Genomic DNA, 22,888 nt, shown 5'->3' with positions numbered 1-22,888 from the left:
TATCTAAGGCTTTTCTAAAGAAAGTAAAATAATCACAATATTTATTTTAGAGTATATCCTATTGGCAACTTTGGCTAATTAACGTTTTTAAAAAACAAACCACCAACATAAATAACCTTTTATTTAGGAGATTTGGCATCAAAACTTATAGAGCAGTACAATGTTTATTTTAAGTTCTATAATCAACTACACTTTTAAGAACAATATGAATTTATGCGTCTGTACATTTGTGTGTATAAAAGTATATTTGTTTATGTATGTATGTCTATGTATATATGTACATCTTACATAAACGTTTGAATTATGGTGTTAGCCATTTTAGAATAACTCTTAAGTCTCTTTCTTATTTGTATACATGTATCTTTCTGAATATTTGGTGATGCTCATTAAGAACTCTTACGAGTTTGCAGAATGGAGGCTGCATATGAGTTGCTGAAAGGGCATACTAAATTTGAAACATAGTAGAAAGTAAGAGGACTTTCTCTGGGATCAATGGAACATTAAGCCACTTTCTGATGAGCACTTTTTGGTTTTATCAAACTGAAAACAAAATAAGTATTTAATTGGAATTAATAAAAAAAATCAGTTGGGAAATAAGGAAAGAGAAAGAACAATTCTGCAGAAAGATTCAGAACAGACAGGTGACTGTAGGCTTCTTTGTACAACACCTATTTTTTAAAAAACTCAGACACAATGGCTCTCTGTTCTTCCTTGGGGGGCTGCTGTGCCCTGCTCTGGAAAGTAACTATCACCTTGCTCTGGATTATTCAGATTATAATGACCTCTACTTCTGAGGCTATTCAGTTTTCTTTAAAATCTGGTATTCATTTAAATTAGTTCTCGAGTTTGTTGTCTGAGGGGAGCAGTGAGGCTGCAGAACACTCTTTACTCCCTCTTTCTAGTGAGGAAAAATGGAATGGGATCACAAGCAAGGGGAAGGAAATTATATCCTGCTGATCTGAACACATTTCATTTATGTATTCTTTTCATTCCCTGTTGAAAAAAATTAATTATCAGCTCAACACCATTTTCAACAGCAGCATAGGTGTGTGTAAATGTTTAATAAACAGTAATTTTATTTCACTTGTACATGTTCAATATCTTCAATTAATTGGCAAATACTGTTAAGAATTTTAGAATAGGATAAATAACCTGCATCTTCTGAGTCCAAATAGGTAAAATTGCTTCTTTGACAACTGATTTATTATTCTGGAGGTTTGCCCTTACAAAGAAACTCTTTATTTCACAGTTTCTAATGCTGAATCTAGCATCCAAATCTAACATGACAGCTCCTCATGGACTAATTAAATTTCACAAACTATTTACTTGGATGAATATTTACTAAGTTGGCAGAAGAAACATTTAATGTGGATGTTTTTGTCTCAACTTTTTCTGATTCCTTTACTTCAAGAAATATTAAACTCATGTCTCTTCCTTACACTTTTACACAAGCTATTTTGAAATCTGATCAGTGACAATCAAAACCTGCTCGAGGGTTGCACTGAGGTATCTAGATGCATCCTAAAGAATGAGGTCTGGAAGTGGGCTAAACTGGCAGACGTGAACTACTTCAAGAAGAACAAAGATGCCAAAATAAAAAGACAATGTGATCCCAAACAGCCAACTCAACTGGGAATGGGAATATGAGCCGTATGCCCTAGCAAGCTTAGTGGCAGATACCAAACTTACGCACTGGGGACAATATACAACCACTAGTAAGACTCTCCCTTTGACAAAATTTTACCATTTAGCAGTTTCTAAAGTATTAGCAGAGCATGAGGCTTTACCAATAGGTGAAAAAAGCACTGTGTTTCCACTCAGCAGAGTGGAGTGTCCTGTTGCTTTGCCCTGCTGTGAAATTTAAAATTCTAATCCTATCTAGTTCAGAAATTAAGACTCATGGTTGATAGCTGAAAGACTTTGTGATTTGGCCTAATTTCTCAGAAGTGTTTCTTAATGACCATCTACCTACTGCCAGAAAAACATGAGTATGGCTAGCTGGGTACCCTGGCAGAACCTTTCTGAAAGTGAAAATGGAAAAGATGTGCCTGGGTAGAAAATTAAACAGAGATAAAAAGAAATTTGTTTCAAGTTTCACTTACATTAAGTTCACTGTCTGAAAACTTATATGATCTTTTTACTATTCTACCAGCTAAATAGACAGAAATATGTCATGAAGAAATATTCTTTATCTCGCAAGCTGCTACTATATTCTGATGAAAAGTGTTGACAAATTTAAAGAAATATTCATTATCTAAGTGATATAATAAGAAATTATGTGATTCTTTGAGTAAGTTAGTATTCATAAGACATGGTGAATAACTCAGTGAACAGCTTTTTACAACTCTGGAGTTGCTTCCAGATCACAGAGAACTGAAATTATTCAGCAAATAGTGGCAATACTGATATTGAAAATGATAAATATTCTAAATGTGACTAATACAAAATTTATGTCAAAATTAATTGAGTTTGATATTTAATCATATCTTATTGTTTATATAATTAATTTTGTCATAATTTTTCAATTGTTTCTTATATAGAAGGTTTTATAAATTACTAATATTGTGCATCTATGCCCCACGTTCATGATTCAATAAAAGATGTGATGTAGAAGTTAATTTAAGCTTTTAATATGGAAATGAGCAATGACAGCTATACTCGCTTCTGACACACAGGTGATGGCATTTGTATAGACCACATTTCAAGAAAGATTTTTTGGAGCCTTACCATGGAATATATTCAAAGGATAATAAAGACATCAACATTAAGGAATTGTTTAAGGAATGCAAAACCTTCCCTTTTAGGCCGTGCAGGTTCTGATTTATTTTATTTTTATCATTTGCCTTTTAATTTTCCATAGTTGCAGATACTAATGTTATGAGGAATCCCAGCTTAATTTCCCTGTCCATGACTTTTAAGCAATAGTAAAATAAATAATACATAGGTTATATATACGTTTGTAGTCAGCTCAGTATGGGCCAGCTCAAACTTTGATAAAGTTAAGGTACATTAACAAATCTTCTTGCTTTAGAGGATGATTTTATTTACATGTTCCAAAATTCCGCATTTACTGACTTGACAGGTCTGCCTAGAAGGTCTCCAGTTCCAAATCTGAGGCCATATAAATAAGGTTTCTCTGAGATAAAACTCCAAGAATAAATGTCTCAAAATGATAGATGCTGCAGCCTTCATAGAATAATGTTGAAAACTGTGGATCAAATCAATGCCCATACTTCAAAAGTGTTTGTTAGTATCTGAACTTCACTTTCTATCTTCTGAGAAACATTACCTACAAAGGGCTTTTCTGGGAGAGATTACATTTGTGGCACGTTTTCAGTCACTTGGAATACCAGCTACATCCAACATGATGAAAGAAGCACAACTACTGTTTGTAGGCTGGTGTCTGTGACCTGGGGTAAACAAGCAGAATGAAGATCTGACTGAAAAGTTGTGTGTCTTGGGGGTCAGGTAGTACAGCATACCAGGGCTGGGGCTGAGCAGGCAGACACAGAGCTAGAGATTCCTGGCTGACAACATCAACAAGTTTTAAAATGCAAATAACTTAAGACTTATAACAGGTGACTGAAAGAGTGCAAAGATGTTAACAAGGGGAAACATAAAACAATTTTGTGATTCCAACATGAGGAAAGGTGTAATGCCATATCTCTCACATATTTGCTGTTACTACAGTCCTTACACAGTAAGTCAAGTTTGCTGACACTAGGTCTGTGAATTCCTTTGGTGGACTGATTACACAAGAAAGCACCTGTAATTTGGCTTGCTATGATACCCTTGAAATTTACATGAAAGATAGACTTTACAGATATCAGTAGCAAATGTGAAAGTAGAATTATGTCTTTATTCCTTCTACTTCCTTTCCTTCACGGAAACTAAAGAGTAAACAAAAAATTGGAAACTAGAAGTTAAATGACAAATACTTTGTTTACCTGAATGCAGAACTACAGAGTGCAGCAGAGCTCAGACCTCTAAAAGATGTGAAAAGTTTGTCTTCTTTGATCTGTGCTGTAAAACACCAAAAGCATATAATCACTCCTTTTGTCTTTGAACAGTTTTTAACAGGAGCACCTATGTCTTTGTCAGTCAATCCATGAAGAAGCTTGGTCTACAGGATGAATGCTGACTTAGAAAAATTTCACAAATCCTTCCCTTGCTTTTAAAAACACACAATCATATTTAATATTGCATCTTCAAATTTCATGACCACCATCATCTCACCCCTAACTGCTGACACCCTCCCTGGCAGTCCATTTACTAACACCATGTATAGGACACAACACTGAAACATGAAACATCGTAACTCTCAGGTCTTATATGTGGCTTTTTCCTGTGGTTACCTGGCTGGAGATCTGATGGAAAGGATCAGTCCCTTGTTAGGCAGGCACAGTCCATTCCTTTGGCTTTAATTTAAAAGTACAGCTTCGCAAAGTAGCTCTGTGGCATCCTTTAGTTAACCTTACCAATTAACTTACCGAGTAGAGACTGAGACTTTCTTTACAGCCTCACAAAGAAATCTTGAGTTTGAATCTTATTTATAACAGATACTTGTGCTTTTTTGCTTTGGATTCTTCTTTTTGGAATAACTCAATTCCATTGTGAAACAACTAAGACCTGTAGTAGAATGATTCAAGTTCTGTGGAAATTTGTAGTGATTGTTTTTTAAAACAAAAACTGTACTTACTTTAGCCATCTTCCTTCCATCTTGCATTGAGTCTCTACAAAGATTCCATTTCATTTGCAGAAGGGTACATGAAAAACAATTTTCAGAGTAGCACCTATGAGCCATTATTGAAAGCCTTGACTTTGCACTCAGAAATCTGTCACATTGTGCTTACACAAAAGGAACCACTTTGGCTGTTGAGTGGGGTACCTCTGGAGCTTAAGGTATTAACCGCAGCAACCTGTGCTGCAGCCATCTGTCCACATTAAAATACAGCCTTGTTCAATGCACACCAGGCCCAGGAGAGGAAATGCAGCCTTATGGAAAGTGAGCTTGCTGATTAACTAAAGGAATTGGAATAACTTCATGTGGCTACTTCTGGCCAAGCACCACTGCTCAAATTTCCAAAGCCATCAATCTATAGAATATTATGTTTGACATGCTATTTGTTGAATAAATGTGAGGGAAAAGAGAATCTAGCCTATTGACTAGATTATTTGTTGTGATTCATTTATTCACATCTATTACTCAGTGCCTGAAAAGCAGCTGTCTTGAAGATGATGTATGTTCTAAAGGGTATTGACACAGCTACCCTTAAGGCCTGACCAGATTAGCTCTTTTCTAAATTAAAGTAAAACAGAAAAAAAAAAAAAAAAAAGATTAAAGTAAATATCAATAATAATAATAAAAAAAAACAATTCATAAATAATCTACCATGTCAAATAAAATATAGGAAATGGAGAAGATGACAGAAAATTAATAGATGTGCTAAAAGCAACCTCATAGCCTACTACCCAGTGCTGCAAAATTTACTGTCTTTGAGATGCTATAAATTTGTGACAAAATACTGGAAGGAACACAAATGGGAAGCAAACCTGCAAAGTCAGTGCTGAAATGCATGCAACATTGGAAAACCCTTCTATTAACTAGGCTACTGTGATAGGTAGAAAAATTTTGGTCAGTTACATGGAACCATATGAGCCTGACCTAAAGCCTATCAGAGAAAAATTTGTTGACAGATATAGATACATAAACCTTAAGAATTTAACTACAATTATTACTTTTGATTAGATCTAAGATAAAAAATGATAATAAACCTCTCACAGTAGTTTAAATGTATGGTTAGGAATGATGGTCAGAAGCTGTCCTTTTGAATACACCTTAAGGCCACTATGAGCATTAAAACCTGAAGTTGTGTTTAATTCATATACACATTAATATATGGTAAATGAAACTTAATATTCTATTTCTAAGAGTTCTATTTTCTGTAGTAAAGTTAAAAAAAAGTTCCTTTAAATCTTAGGGTTGGTCAGGTTTCTTTTGTGTGAATTCAGGATTTTTCTGATGCCATATGAGACGCTTCTGTGCGCTGACATTTCTGACAATGCACAAGTGTAATTATGCAGCAATTTTCATGGATAAAAAGGAAGATGTTGTGTCCATTGTCAAATGAATATTAAGAGAACAGACTTTCCTAACATTGCATTTTAACCTGTCCATCATCTTCTTTAGTGAGTGCTAAAGTCCATGTCTGCTGATTGTGCTCACGGAAAGTATCCCCTCTTCTAACAACATGGAAGGTAACAAGTCTGCTCATCTCTGTGGCATTAAATTTTTCAGAAACTGATATGACAACCTGAAAAGAAGCTTGGGGTGGGATTCAATTAACCTGAATTTAGAGAGCTGAAAACAGGTGACTCATCTTGTGCTCCTTTTATAATCAGGGCAAAGCAAAATGTGGTGATTCATCTGATATACTTTTGAAGCAGAGAAGGATTGGTGAGAGATGTGGAAGTCTGGAGCTTTCTTGGACAGAGTGACCACAAAATGGTAGAGTTCTCAATTCTTGGTGAAGTCAGGAGGGGGACAGCAAAACCGCTTCCTTGGATTTCTGCAGGGCAGACTTTGAACTGTTCAGGACACTGGTAGATAGAGTCCCTTCAGATTCAGTCCTGAGGGGTAAAGTGGTCCAGAAAGGCTGGTTGCTCCTCATGAAGGAAGTCCTAGAGGCTCAGGAGCAGGCTATCCCCCTGAGCCACAAGATGAGGCCTGTCCTGTTTAATATCTTTATTGATGACCTGGATGAGGGTATTGAGTGCACCCTCAGTAAGGTTGCAGATGACACCAAGCTGGCTGGAAGTGTCAATCTGCCTGAGGGTAGCGAGGCCTTACAGAGGGATCTGGATAGGTTGGATAGCTGGGCTGAAGCCAATGGGATGGGATTCAACAAGACCAAATGCCGGGTCCTGCACTTTGGTCGCAATAACCCCAGGCAATGCTACAGGCTTGGGGCATAGTGGCTGGAAGACTGTGAAAAGGAAATGGACCTGGGGGTATTGATTGACACTAGACTGAACATGAGCCAGCAGTGTGCCCAGGTGGCCAAGATGGCCAGTGGCATCCTGGCTTGTATCAGAAATAGTGTGGCCAGCAGGAACAGGGAAGTAATTATCCCCCTGTACTCACACTGGTGAGGCCGCACCTTGAGTACTATGCCCAGTTTTGGGCCCCTCACTGTATAAGAAAGACATCGAGGCTGTGGAGCATGTCCAGAGGAGGGCAACAAAGCTGGTGAGGGGTCTGGAGCACAGGCCTTATGAAGAGCGGCTGAAGGAGCTGGAGTTGTTCAGTTTAGAGAAGAGGAGGCTCAGGGGAGACCTTATTGCTCTCTATAACTACCTGAAGGGAAGCTGTAGTGAGGTGAGGGTCAGCCTCTTCTCTCGTGTGACTAGTGATAGGACTAGAGGGAATGGCTCCAAGCTGCACCAGGAAAGATTCAGGCTAGACATTAGGAAATACTACTTCTCTGAAAGGTAGTCAGGCACTGGAATGGGCTGCCCAGAGAGGTGGTGGAGTCACCGAGCCTGGTGGTGTTCAAAGAGCGTTTGGATGTTGTGTTGAGGGACATGGTTTAGCGAGAACCATTGGTGAAGGGCAAATGGTTGGACTGGATGATCCTGTGGGTCTTTTCCAACCTTAGCGATTCTATGATTCTATGAACCAGCAGGGAAGATCAGTGTGGATGAACAGAGAGCTTTTTCTGAGTCTCCAGGAGAAAAAAGAATCTACCTCCTGTGGAAGAAGGGATGAGCAACCTGGGGAGGATACAAAGAAATCGTTAGGATGTGCAGGGAGAAAATTAGAAAGGCAAAAGCCCAGGTTGAACTCAAATTGGCTATTGAGATAAAAGAGAAGAAAAGGCTTTTTTACAAATATATTAACAGTAAGAGGACTAAGGAGAATCTCCATCCTTTACTGGATGCAGCAGAGAACATGACTACTGCGGATAAAGAAAAAGGCTGAGGTCCTCAATGCCTTCTTTATATCTGTTTTTAATGATCAGACCAGTTATCCTCGGGGCACTCTACCACCTGACCTGTAAGTCTCAGATGAGGAGCAGAATAAACCCTCCATGATTCAGGTGGAAAAAGTTAGAGACCTTCTTGGACTGCCACAAGTCCACAGGGCTGGATGGGATCCACCCAAGGGCGTTAAGGGAGCTGGCGGACATGATTGCCAAGCCACTTTCCATCATCTATCAGTGTTCTGGTCAACTAGAGGGATTCTAGAGGATTGGAGGCTTGCCAAAATGATTCTCATCTACAGGAAGGGTTGTAAGGAGGATCCAGGGAACTACATACCTGTCAGCCTCACCTCAGTGCCAGGAAAGGTTATGGAGCAGATCATCTTAAGGAAGATCACACGGCATGCAGGGGACAAGGGGGGGGGGGGGGATCAGGCCTAGCCAGCATGTGTTCATGATAGGCAGGTCCTGCTTGACTGACCTGATCTCCTTCTATAATCTCGTGACCCTCCTGGTGGATGAGGGAAAGGCTGTTGACATAGTCTACCTAGAGAAACTGGCAGCCCACGGCTTGGACAGGTATACGTTTTTCTGGGTAAAAAACTGGCTGGAAGCCCAGAGAGTGGTGGTGAATGGAGTTGAATCCAGCTAGTGGCTGGTCATGAGTGGTGTTCCCCTGGGGTCAGTATTGGGGCCCATCTTCTTCAATATCTATACTGATGACCTGGACGAGGGCACTGAGTGCACCCCCAGTAAGTTTGCAAATGACACCAAGTTGTGAGAAAGTGTTGATCTGTCTGATGGTAGGAAGGCCCTACAGAAGGCTCTGGACAGGCTGGATAAGCGGGCCAAGGCCAATGGGATGAAGTTCAACAAGATTAAGTGTCAGGTTCTGCACTCTGGCCACAACAACCCCAGACAATGCCACAGGCTAGAGGCAGAGTGGATGGAAAACTGTGTAGAGCTGAACATGAACCAGCAGTGTGCCCAAGTGTCCAAAAAGACCTGGCTTGTATCAGAAATAGCGTTGCCAGCAGAAGCACTGAAGCGATCATCTCTCTGTACTCAGCCCTAGTGAGGCTGCATCTTGAGTACTGTGTTCAGTTTTGGGCCCCTCGGTACAAGAAAGTCATCAAGGCACTAGAGTATTTTTAGAGGACAGAAAAGATGGTGAGGGGTCTGGAGCACAGGCTGAGGAATGGCTGGGGGAACTGGGATTGTTCAGTATGAAAAAGAGGAGGTTCAGAGGATACCTTATTGCCCTCCTGAACTACCTGAACAGAAGTTGTTGTGAGGTGGTGTACAATCAACAAACATATGGAGTGGTGTGGTTAGGCCAGTACCCACAGATGGTACAGTTAGTAAGATTATCATGCTAGAAAGAGATAATCAAAAATAAATGAAAATGTTCACCCATGTTGTAGGCTCACAGGAAAAACTCCAAGAGGAGCAATCTCCAGATACAGATCCTTCCCCAGGGGCAGTCAGCCTTTAAATGGAGTCTAGGAGAGGTGCAGCCAGGCTCCACCCCTTTCAGTCACACAGATGAATTGCCTGTGCTCCGGTGGCTGACTCAGTGCTTGCCACAGGTGATCAATCAGAGGTTCAGGCCGTGATTCAACAGTTCCCATACAGGTGGGAATCAGCCTTTTCTCCCATGTAACTAGCAATAGGACTAGAGGGAATGGCCTCAAGTTGTACCGGGGGGATTCAGGTTGCAAGTTAGGAAATACCTCTTCTCTGAGAGAGTAGTGAAGTGCTGGTGCAGGCTGCCCAGGGAGGTGATGGAATCACTAATCCTAGAGGTGTTCAAGAAACTTTTAAATGCTGTATTGAGGGACATGCTTTAGTGGGAAATATTGGTGATGGGTGGACAATTGGACTAGTTGATCTTGGAATTCTTTTCCAACCTTGGTGATTCTATGAAATCAATTTTATGCTGAAATCAGTGGCGCAATGAAAATGCCCATGCCTCCTCATTAGCTATGAAGGGAGTTTACGTGATTACCTCAGATCTAGACATGTGCAGTGTATCCTCATGTTTCTACTTTGAAAATATTTCCTTGTGGGGTACTCAGCAATTGTAATGCATGGTAAAATTGAGGAAATAGAACAACAGCAAAGTATTTTTAGGCCAAGATCTCTTCTTTTGCTTAATCACTGGGTACTACATATGGTCCTTTGGGGTACCATATTGTGGGACTGTGTCCCCATGCATTCATCAGATCTGTAAGTGTTATGTTCTGGTCCAGCAGTCTCTGACACAGATGGTTTAGATGGATTCCTGTTCCAGCTCAGATCATTACTCCAGCCCTAAAATGACTATCAACGAGCTTGAATGTCTGAATAAAGTCTATGAAAAAATCAGACCAGATGATCACAGTGGCACCTGCTATCTCAAAATCTGGTTATCTGTGTGGAAAAGAACAGCACAAGCTCATTGTATAGTAAAACTAGTTCTGTTCTGTGACAGTGACCTTTCTCATTACCTCACCTGTGCATCTTTCTATGTGGCTGCTTATGTAGGTTTTGGAGGATGGCTATTGCATTTATAGGTACAGACATATACTTCTACACAATGGTGCTAATGTACCTTCAAATAACAGCTGACTGAGTGAAAACATAGAGGCACTCTTGGCATACTCAGACTTCTCAAGCTTGCTATAGAAGTACACACTTAACTCGATAGCTTTCACTGAAATATTAGCTGCCATGTGTTCTCTTTCCCTGAGTAAAAATATAGAGATCCTTTGTGTCTGCATTGCTCTGTCTTTAATGGTTAAAATCTGTCAGCCTCAGAGCAGTTTTTTCAGGATCATTTTATGTTCATAAAATGCTTACAGATATTTGAAAAAAAAAAAAAAAAAGTATAGAAAAGACAAAAGGTTTGCTGCTGTAAAAGTATATTTTCCTCATTTTTTTCTCCATGCTAAATTATAGGGAACTATACATGGAAATATTACAAATATTATTTCTTTTTTAAGCAACAATAAATTTGCTTCTCTATACAGAATATTTTGAAATCAGAAAAAGATTGTATAATAACAAAAATAAAATGAACTATCCGGTGGAGCAGTTAGGCTATACGGTCTGCTTAGTTTGAATTCCACATCTATGTGAACATACTTTACCTATATTAATAGCAAACAATTGCTTTTTGAATGTGCATATGTTCTCATAAACTTTCTTTTCTCCCTCTCACATAAGGAATGTGATATGCTTTAATGCAGTCCCTGTAAAACTAGTACAGGAGGGGGATCAAAATAAAAAAACCTCCACTGATTTAAATGTTACAGTCTTGGCACAGGTTAAACACCCATAAAAATTTACTGTCAAGATCAAGAGAAGAGTCTTCAGATAGTACCCGAGAAAATGACCTGTTGGTGCTTAAGAATGTGAACTAGCTTATAAACGGGATAACACCAGTCTTCGGAGAACTAGATTTTCTGACCTGATAAATGAGGCTTTTTGATCTGCATAATTCTTTTATTTTTCTGTCCTTGTCATTTTTATCTCCATCTGACACTGTTTGGCAGACTGAACTAAAAGAAGGAAAAACATTTTTTGAAAAATAGTTTGTTATGTCACTCTGTGGATAAAGAAGGGGAATGAAGATGTATTATATTGTTAGTTGTACGTGTACATTTTAGGCAAGCCCAAGGAATCTTTCTTGGACACTTAGAAGCAGCAGATTGTTTGGTAATTGCAACCCTTGAACTAGAATATACTGAGCTTCTCAGCAACACTGTGCAGCATGTACACAACAGTACCTGGAGATGAAAGATGAGTAAAACTTGTCTGTTTCCCTAAGTCTGTGTGCTTATGAAAGAGTATTCTGTACAAAGAAGTGAAAGACGGACAGCCTTGGCTTTTCAGTGACTTGGGAAACAGCTCAGATGGGCAACTGGTACACTCTCTTCTTTGTAAGAATTAAATAGATGGAAGTATTATTAAAAATAGAAAACCTATTGAGTTTGACATCCAGCGAAAAATACTTCTTTTCTCATTACCTTCTAAACTCTGATTCTGTAAGCAGAAGTTACATCTTCACTATGCTGATGGTCAACAGGAAATCCAGTTATCATGTGTACAAAAAATTATATGTGTAGGAAACCAAGACGATAAGACTTGCTTAGATTGGGTTCTAGCTATTTATTTGGCTCATTTGGATTGGTGTAACTTTCACAGATGTTTGAAATTAGAGTAAAAGGAAAAAAAAAGCAATTTAGAATTTTTCCCTGAGAAGAAAATTGTAAAAGTGGTGACATTCTTATGAAAAAGTTCCAGATTTTAAGTAAATATTTTCTATTTTTTTCATTATTTTTGGCATCTCTTTACTAAATTTGTTTTGTTGTTGTTGTTGTTTTTAATATTAATAGCAATTTAATATTAATAGCAATTAATAGCAAATTAATAGCTATTATAATCAGAAAAAAATGTCACTCTACATCCTATTTCTTAACGGTATCTGCTCCTATTTCTAGAATTTCAAGGGGAAAAGGAGATCTAAGGGAAGTTCACAGCTGACTCTGACAGCGGTTCCCCACCCCTGCAGGTAGTATGGATGTGGGCTCAGTGTACAGGTGGTCCTAAGGAGATCTGGGAGCCACCAGTGAATTCTGGAGCTATTTTTCTGGCTTGCTTCCTCCTCCAGCCAGAACTGTAGTGTACACAGTAGTCTGTGTGCCAGTACCGCATGCTGCAGTCACATGATATAGTTCCAGTATATAAAACGTATTTCATCTGCTTATGTGCCACATGCAAGTTCATAGCCATGGACTGGGTACTCCTGCCTTAGGCACAGAGGTCGATCATAATTACACAAACATCATTTCCAAAGAAAAAATTTAGTCCAGTTGAAACTATCAAAAAAGTATTTGAATGTTTTTGATCCAAGACCAGGTGACATTTTGACACTAATGCCATGAAGTACACTTGCAAAGATATTCATACACAATATTAAAAAAAATCAAACTTTAATCCTTTAATCTTTTATCTTGTGATCTTTCACATCAGTGCTGTGCTTGAAAAACTGCTCATGTATCTGTATGGCTTGGCACTGTGTTCATTAAACTGGATATTCTTAACTGTGGCAAGCCAAACCACCATTTCAGATCATATCTCCTTTTGTATGAAATATAATCAATCTGTTTCTCTCTCTGAAGAAACATTATCTTGATACCATTTACTTTGGACAATATGACAAAACTGTTACTCTTTCAGTAATAGCATTCATGCAGCTCAGTCAAGAGTCAAGCAATAAATACAGTGTGCTCTGTATTTTCACCTGTGAAAATACTGTCAGTGTTCAGTATCTTGAATCTACGCTTTAAAAACAGTAGTAAGCATAATATGTCAGTGTTCCTGTGCAAGCTGTGTGACCGAGTTACTAGATATTAACTGAATGCCCACTGAAGATCACAAGAAGTAGAGAAGATGGTAAAAGGAAGTTTTGAGAATATCGGACCCATTTCATCACTTTTATCCTGCATTATTATTTTATAAATATTGATAAATGATTCCAGTGAGTTGGTGGCTCAAGTCATCATTTTTATAATATAGTGGCAGAGTAAAGGATATTCAGAGTGTATGTGAACCCAGAAATCTGTAAAGAACATCAAATACGCAGGCAGATGAGTGTGATTCATCTCACTTTATAGTCAGGGAGGAGATAAAGGGATATTTAAGGAGCAATTCATTTTATCCTAAACTAAACATCTAAAATAGTCCAGATGAATTGTGCTCTAAATGCTCTTACTGTTTCCTATTGCCAGCAGATGAAAATTTGGTGAGTAATTCAGATTTAGTGTTTACTGTGCAGGTGTTTAAAGATAAATTTAACTGGATATTTTTTAAAGGCATGTTACTAAGTAGAATGAATATGCCAGAATCAGCTTTCAGTTAGAAGACGACACTCACACTCACTTCAGAAAGAGAGCTCTAAATCTATGGTGGGGGAGGAGTTTCACTAGTCTTTAATATATGTCAAAGTCTAATGGGGTCTTGAAGTTACATTTTACTTTCCTGTACTGACTATCCCACATTTCAGACATGTAACACTATGACATAGTACTAAGATTATGTTATTTAAATTATCTTTTTGTTTTGACAAATAAGATTTCTTCAGTAAGAAAATCTGCTCATCAATCCTAATGTGTAGTATTTCAAAAATGTCTTTGTTTGCTTAAAACTTTTATGACTTATCTCTTTCCAGCTTGTTGTACTGCTAGTTAAGACAATATAGACAATGGAACAACTGCTAGTACTCATATTCTTGAAGGATAAAGCCCTTATAGATTTAGACCTTTTGTCTCAAGCTCAATCTAAAAATGTTCTGCTAACCTATATCACTTATCTTCAAGAGGCAAACTTCTCATTTCTGACACAAGTCTGCACTGAAATGCTAAATAAAAGTAATTAATTCTATTCACAAAAATAAGCTATACTTAGAGGCTGAGTCTCTTATTTCTCTAGTAGTATATGTCAGTCAATTGTACTCTGGGGAATATCAGTACTGTACCATGGTAGCAAGTGGGGATGTTTAGGGGCAAAGAATCTCAAAGGGAAAAACATAAATACTCAGTAGGCCCTACATGCATAATTGAACCAAGCCTAAAAGAAAGAGGAAAGGTTTGGTTTCTTTTAAACATGAAATCATCAATTTCCCTTTATCTTGATACTGGATACTCAGTACCAGGCTGCAGTCCAATGCAGTGCTGCCTCTGTCTCCCCTGTCCAAGAAAATCCAAGGATAGGTGGGTCTGGAATAATGTAAGTATCTGTCAGGAGATAGAAAAATTCCCTTGTATCTAGAAAATTCACTGCTAGCCATGTTTAGTATTTAAATGCAGAAATTCTTTCACCACCACCTTAGCAAGGTGTCAAAAATGAAAAGGAATTCTATGAGGAAACATAATGATGTAATAATATCTGAACATTTTCCTCATTCATAGTTCAATTGGTTTCTTTACTAAATGCAGAATAGAATTACTAATTTGCAATCCTTTTCTGCTGTGTTGAGGTAATTCTTCCCTGACTAGTTATAATTCCAGTAAAAATAGCTTACTCTGTCAGATGGAAAGCCAGCAAAAATCCCCGGGGATAAAACATTATACCAGAATAGACACTTGGAGGCCATACTTTGCCTATCACAACTGAGGCAACAGTTGTATGAAATATTATAGGAACAGAGCATCTCAGAGTAGAGTTGGCTCCAGGTGTTTTAAACTTCATGCATACTCCTTTAATGGAAACAACCTGGGTCTTAATGCGCAGAATATTTGATGCATCACTAGTGCTCAAGGAAGCTGTAAGGCTAAATTTTTCCCTTACCCCCTCATCAAGAACACCCACATGGCATGGTACTGTGAAAGTCAAAAGCTGGCTCAGCAAAAGCAATCCTTTGAAGATTAAATGAGCAATTTCCATTTATTTTGAGATATATAATGGCACATCTGAATAATAAGAAAAATCCAGGTAAGCCAAACCTGACATCTAGTCAACTTCCGTCTGACAGGAACTATTTTAACAGATTTTAGTAGCACTCCGAGTGATTATTTATACATTGAAAATGCTTGGTCTGTCAGCCTTTCACAAAACAATTTATCCTCCTCTGAAAAACAGAGCTCTTCCTAGCAGGACATAATATTTGCAACACTCAGAATTCTGTTCCTATGGTAATACTTAAAATTCTGTAAATCAAAGAGTAATTTGGGGGGCCAACACAATACTGTATATTTAAGATTTTCAAATTAATATTTTATGCAATAACAGATTAGAGACAATATTTTCTGTCAGCCCAAGCTGAATAAATTAACTTCTTCATTTTCCCTTTAACCTTTATATAGAATATGCTGCAATCTGCCAAGTTTCTAAGAAAAGTTCTATCCAGATATCATGAGAAAACTTTGTAATGTCTTCATTAATTAATTTGTCACCAAAATTAGAGTATCCTCCTGAAATTTACTGATGTTGTAAAGTCAAGAGGCTTCATCAGGACAAAGGAGAATCCAGCTATTATGAAAGAAGGGAGTTAATACAGTAAAGAGTAGATGTGGCTCTGAGGAACATGGTTTAGTGGGCATGGTGATGATGGACTGACAGTTGGACTACATGATCCTAGTGTCTTTTCCAACCATAATGATTCTACGATTCTATGAATCTAAGATGTGACTAAAATCTAAGAACCTAAGGTCTTAGGTATTGCACTAACAGTATTGGCATGAACTTCAGCATTGCAAGGCCCTGCTCTTATGGACCAATGAAAGATTCCTAATAAGGATTCAGAGTTTTTCAGCTGAAAAATGGCCAAAAAGGCTGGAGACTTGGGGTTCCAAATGGAACCGAGAACGTCATAACCTATGTTGTAATTCAGATTTTAAAATCTGAAGCAACAGGAAATATATTAAGGAAGCAATAGGAAATACCTAAAATATATAATGGAATGACCAAAGTATTTTAAGTCCAAAAAATGTTAATTACATCACCACATAGCATTATGAACTCATTTGCAACACCATGTACAATTCTGAAAAGCCATCTTTGCTGGAGGAGATGGATAACTGAAAAAAAATGAGGGATTAGGTATGCAGTAGATCCAAAAACTTTTTTAGTTTAGCCCTTTGAACTAGAAGAGGCACAATAGTTGCTGTTAATGGATAATGCTAATACAAGTTTGAATGTTTTTACAGAAAATACTTAAAATTTTACATAAAAGTGAAACCTGAATGGTTTTAGAGTGGGGTTTCATCTGTGTTTTAAAAACACATCTGTAGAAGACCGTTGAAGCTGACATATCCTTCTAATCTTATTCCCAGAGAGCAGGATACTTAAACAAACAAAGCTGTGATTGCCTACCAGGTTATGCTGAGTTTTTCTTGCAGTTCCTAGAGTGATATTCTTCTTGTTGTTTTTAACTATTTTTAATGCAGTGTTTCTGTTCAGATACACATTAGAATGGCATACTGCCCAAAGGATTTAACAGTCTAAAATAAGAACCAATAAAGTAACTTTTAGTTCAGTAATAGAGGTAGAAAAAAGTTTACCTTCCTATAGAAGGCATGCTAATGAAATATTGGTAAGTAGCATTTTGGGCAGGCAAGGAGATATCTATTATAAGAAAGTGATTTCTTTTAACATTTATTTAAAACAATTTTTTTTTATATAAACTAAGGTGTAAAAATGTACTGGAGACTGATTTTAGAGAAGTAATAAGCAATTTAGTATGAAAGATATTATGTTGTTTTGCCTTAAAAAAACAGTTCTGGATCTGTTGTCAGTGCACCTATCTTTTATCAATATGATTACAATTTGCAGTTGGACTGCACTGTGACAATATGATGCACAGACTTAAGGTTAAATATGTCTGAGGGCTGCAGGCTGGTAGATACAAAAATACAGATCCTGTCCCATAGCTGCATAGTTACTGCTGTGTGTTTGCTTTTTCTCATTACTTCTCCCTAAGCATTTGCTATTGGCCATTCTCAGACAATGGACTTGGTGGACCTTTGGTCTGACCTCTTTAACGGGGAGGCTTTCACACTCCAGGTTTTCTTAAGCCCAGGGGAGAGCTATATTTTGAACTTTCCTCTTATCTGCTCTATGTCACTGGTGTTAAGTAGCTATAGCAAAAGAAAGAAAGGAAAAAAAGAAGATATCACTAAGAGGGAGCAGAGTGCAATTTCAGCGGCATTCAGCAGAGTTCCAGGACTGAAATTCTGAGAAACAGATAAATATGGATAAATACTCTTTTCCTGTTTAAAATACATTTTATTTTCATTAAGTATATTCACTAAAAAATAACAATAAATCTACAGACTTTTTTTTCCCCAAGCCACTGAATTTATGTATTTACTCATCAAATAACAGTCAATAGAATTGTTTTTTTATGATATGGTCACCAAAATTCATCATATTCAGTAATGTGCAAATGATCAGTCACAGAACATTTGAGCAAATAGCTCTCAATTATCATTGAGATACTCAGGGAAAGAAAATATTTCAGAATAGTACACCTGTGAGGGTTTCTGAGATATAAAGAGAACAATACCATTCATTATGTACCACTGGCCTTGACTAATAGATTTCTTTCAGTAGACTTCTCTGATAGGTGATAGACTTAAAATATTTCTTTTTATCTTTTTATTTTGATGGGATTTGTAGTTTACAGAAAAGTTTTATTATTGTTTCCTTTTGCTTGTTTTTATGGACTGTCAAACAGTATTTGACTTTGTGTATGGCTTGATACATGTGTTGGAACATACTAGATTATTTTTTCAGAATATTATGTACAGAAGTATAATGTTTAACACTTTAGATATGAAATTTACTATGGCGTAAAGAAAGAAGAAGCAAAAGGAGAAGCAAAAGAGAAAGAGAAACAGAAAGAGGAAGAGGACAAAGGAAGAGGTAGATTGCCTTACACTCTTCTGTAAGTATAACTAATAAGAAAGATAACTGTAATTCAATATTTAGCTAGAAATTGTGATTATCTTAGGAGTAACAGATAGTATTGAAGCCTTTAATGTCATGAAAAAGGGCTATTAGATCAACATGTATGACATACAAATACACTTGAACTACATAAATGGAAGACTAAAGCTTGAATGCCAAGAGTTGATGTAATGTATTTATTTTCTCAAATTATTGATCAAAAGTCTTCTTCATCCACTTATCTAAATAACCCCAAAGATTCCTATGCTGCCTTCATTTTTAATGTGCAGTATGTCTTAGATACCAAGAACTACATCTATGTTGTGCCTGTGCAGTTGTACCTCAGCCATGATCAATATGTTGAGCTCAGTATCTTTTCCAGGTCTACATCTAATCCAGAAATCAAAGGTGAGATTCAGTTGGTTAAATACAAGTGACTAATTCAGTAGGGTCACCTAGTTTCAAGAGCTGCTGCTCTTGAAAGGCAAGAATCTCTCAAAATGCCTGTGATGTGCCTGTCAGCATCTTGTTGGGTGTATAAAGACATTAGGCAATTGCATTTAGAAAACTGATTTGCAGACTCTGGATAAACTTAGTTCACAATGAAGATACACACATCTGCAGAGCAACATGTAAACTACATGTTCCCATTTCTAATTAAACAGAATGAGTAATCATACTGAATTATATTCAAGATCAAAGGTACACAGTCTCTTAGGAGTCGTCTGACTAAACCCATCTGTCTAAACACAGATGACATATCAGATGCTATACAGTAGGTAAAATGAAACATTCTTCAGGTGTCAGAAAATAGATTGGTGAATATGCCCCACAAAACTGTAGTTCTGCAATAGACCCTGAACCAGATCTGTTCATTTCCTTTTACTTTTTTAGCAGTGATGACTTGTTTGGAACTTTTTTTCTTTGCAACACCACCACACACCAATACCCTTGACACCCTTACTTGTAAAATGCAAATGGGGAGGTTTAGTTCCATCCTAGTCTTCCCTGAAACCTCTCTTCTTTCCAGTTGTACAGTAGAAGTGGTGAAGGCATATTAATTAAGAGTTTGGTTTCCTACCATCATTCTTCTGGAAGCACTGTTTTCTGTCTCCCATATCATTTTAGATAGTTGCATTAAATTGGCTGTATGTAGTTCATTCAGTCTCAGCATGATTTTGCTTTCTCACTGTCTTCAGGATAATTAGGATTTAAAACAACAAAAAAAAAGAAAAGACTAAGAAGTTGCAACACCTCATTTTCACATTAAAAATTGTTATGAGCCTTGGAAGTGGCATAGCATAGTAACGATTAGCAGCAAAATGATTAATGGTACTAATTTTTCCTATATTCTCAATATAGATTTTAATTGTGAGGCATCCTCTTTTTGCAGTGAAGACCAGAGACTACACTTTTACATGATTATTTATTAGCAACTAGTCTGAATTGATTTCACATAATGATACCAGACTAAGTATGAAAATACATATTTTACAGTTTGAAATATGCACACACACACAAAACATAAACAATAAATGATAATTAATATTTCTGTCTAATTACTAGCATAAGAGTTCAAGTACCCAAATATTTTTCCTTAACTCTGAGCTGTCATGCAATGATGCAATACAATGTATCATCATCAAATTAATTTCTATTATGTTAAATCATGACAAAGCACAGAATGCCTTGCAATAAGACAGAGCCTGTCAGTTCATCAGCTTCTTCTTGACACAATCCAGCTGTGCATTTAAACAAATGCATGCCTGTTAGGAGAAAGGCTTCCAAATCTAGCAATAACTGTCAGTTAAAGTAGCAGTTGTTTTGAGCTGGCTATATCTTCTGAATATCAGATATTAACAGGGAGAGAGTTGGGGAAGACACCTTTGTACGCTGTACGGTAATCTACAACCTTCAGAGTAATTTATTTTCCAATAGTTCCATATTAAACTAGTCCACTTGTTCATGAAATACGTATTTGTATACATTGCAGAGTGTACACTGCAATATGGCCATTACCTGAATCATTATTGTTCCAGGGAGAAGCACATATTTTCGAGTCACTCCATCTTCTTGCCTTTTTTGTTCCTCTTGTGCACTAAAACCATAGAGGCCACCAGAGGCTGCTGTGGTGTGAAGAAAAAATAAAAAAAATTAAAAAATAAAAAATAAGAGGAACATAGCTCTTGGCTTCCAGACTTTCTGGGGACAAATAAATATCTTGGATGTAAGTTTCATCATCCTCACTTATGAATTACCTTGCCCAACAATGTGAGTGGTCGAGGAAGAGAGACTTTTTTATAGCATGTAATTTCTCAGTCTTTGCCTTCCATCTATGTGTCAGTGGTAGGGATATGCAAAATGACTGTCTTTACTCAGCTTTAAGAAACAGAGAACCTGCACAGATAGATGAGCTTCTACTCCTAGCTCAGAACATTGTTATCTAATGAATTTTGTGCCCTTAAGTCCCCACGTTGCAGCAGTTCAGACACCTAAACTTTCTTCTAATCTTGGGAAAGTGCCATGGCTCTGTATAGTACTCCTAGGACCCGTCAGAATTTACTTATGCTGCTCTATCTCCTTCGCTGCACAAAAAGTCAGAATAGAAGTGCTATTGTTCCTGCAATGTTAGATGTTTCCCAAAAGATGTCTTGAAGACAGAGAAAGATGGAAATCCTGAAAACAATTAACTATACAAGTAGATGCAAACACAAGTTCCAGTTAACACAATGCATGACAGACACTCTTCACTACAGCTTTGGAATCCCAAATCTGATCTGATTTGGAAATCAACCAGAATTTCAGGCTCTGAAAAGAGTTCTCTTTTAAACAATGCTTCTGAGGGACTTTTAACTCAACCCTTAAGAGAAAAAGTCACTGTGGCATGAAAGCTGATATATATAAAGCTTGCAACGTGGGAGCAATTTTTTTAAACAAAGCAATACACCTTCATTTAAAAAAATGAAATTGTACAGGCTGTTAACCTATAATCCTGAGTATAGTTATGACATTTTCTCTACATGTATCAAAGGAGTGTTTAATTACACGTAGAAAATGTCGAGCTAGTTAGGATAATGCACATTTCTGAATTTTAAAAGACTGAAAAAAGTACTTTAGCCAGTCAGGTATTAGAGAAAATGAGAAGCTTAACTGATATCCATATAAAACATTATCCTCAGTTCCAAAACGAGGGGTATGTTGTTGTTGTTGTTGTTTTTCCCAAGGGCTCTCTTAAATTTATAACCTGATGAGCTGTGTCTTATTTCTGATACATATCATAACAGAACTGATTAGAAGTACTATAAAAAGTACCAACAGGCTAAAGGCAGTTGATGATGAATGAGGTCCACCAAGTTCTTTATAGTAGTCATGGATTTGCATTCCAAAAGGTACTGAAACTGATGTGAATGATCATACATATTAAGTTTTAGTCTACAGCACCTCTAGGACTTGGACTACATTGCCTTCTTTTTCCTGTTTAGAGCTCTAAGTCTCTAGATGCTCTAACATGTTTCACTACAAAATTTCAATAGCATGAAAGTATTAATTTTACTAGGAACAAAGCTAGAAAGTCTTTTCCATCTCAGCACCACTGATATACAATGTACCTTCAGTCTTCTTTAAAGGTTGAAGAGTTTTGAGATGAGATGCTTTTAAGAAAAACTAATAATCCAACTTAAAGGCACAACTCACATATGTATCATTTCATGCTATTTAGTGGATATTATCTGGAGTAGTTGGAGAAAGGTAATTCAGAGTACCTCGGACATAAGGCCAAGTATACATTAAGTAGCAGGAACCATGATTGTGCCTCAATTAGAAGACAGACCAAAGAAAATGTTAATTTCTAATATTGTGACCAGGCTGCAGAATGCATTGAGCTATTACAATTCACTAGTGATGGACACAGTAGAAAATCCTTAGAGAGATTTAAATTACTTTGCAGAATTAGGAAACCATCAGCTTGAAGTTTTTAGAAATGTGCAAGCCATTACTGAATGTTTCATTAATTTACAGGGGATAAAAATTAGCAGAGAGACTTAACTACTCACTAGCAGTAACTATCAGTAAGAAATGAGTATTTTGTTCCTTCCTGATTCTTGACAGAACTTTCATGGAACTTGCCAGAAATAAAGGACATGTAGGAAAAACCCATGCTCCATTCCTTGCTTATTCATAGCTAAATTTGAAGTCTGTACTTAGAGCTATGAGTTGATACTGATATGAAAGAGACAATAAAGGAGAAAGATCTGCCTCTTGACACTGCCAGTTTGCTGAGAAGACTTTTTAGACTGCCACTCTACATATGGATTCTTGAGGAAAATATTGCATTTCAAGTGCAAGCATTTCGGTAAACAAAAGTCCTTGCTTTGAGGTGCCATGAGAGTACAAAAATGCCATAACCATAGCTTCTGCTTCTAAAAAGTATGGCTTACTTTTGTTTGCACCATTTCTATTTCATCAAGTCATTCTGT

Source organism: Gallus gallus, chromosome 1, assembly GCF_016699485.2.
Source record: "Gallus gallus isolate bGalGal1 chromosome 1, bGalGal1.mat.broiler.GRCg7b, whole genome shotgun sequence".
Lineage (NCBI taxonomy): Eukaryota > Metazoa > Chordata > Aves > Galliformes > Phasianidae > Gallus > Gallus gallus.
Note: the sequence above shows the minus strand (reverse complement) of the source record.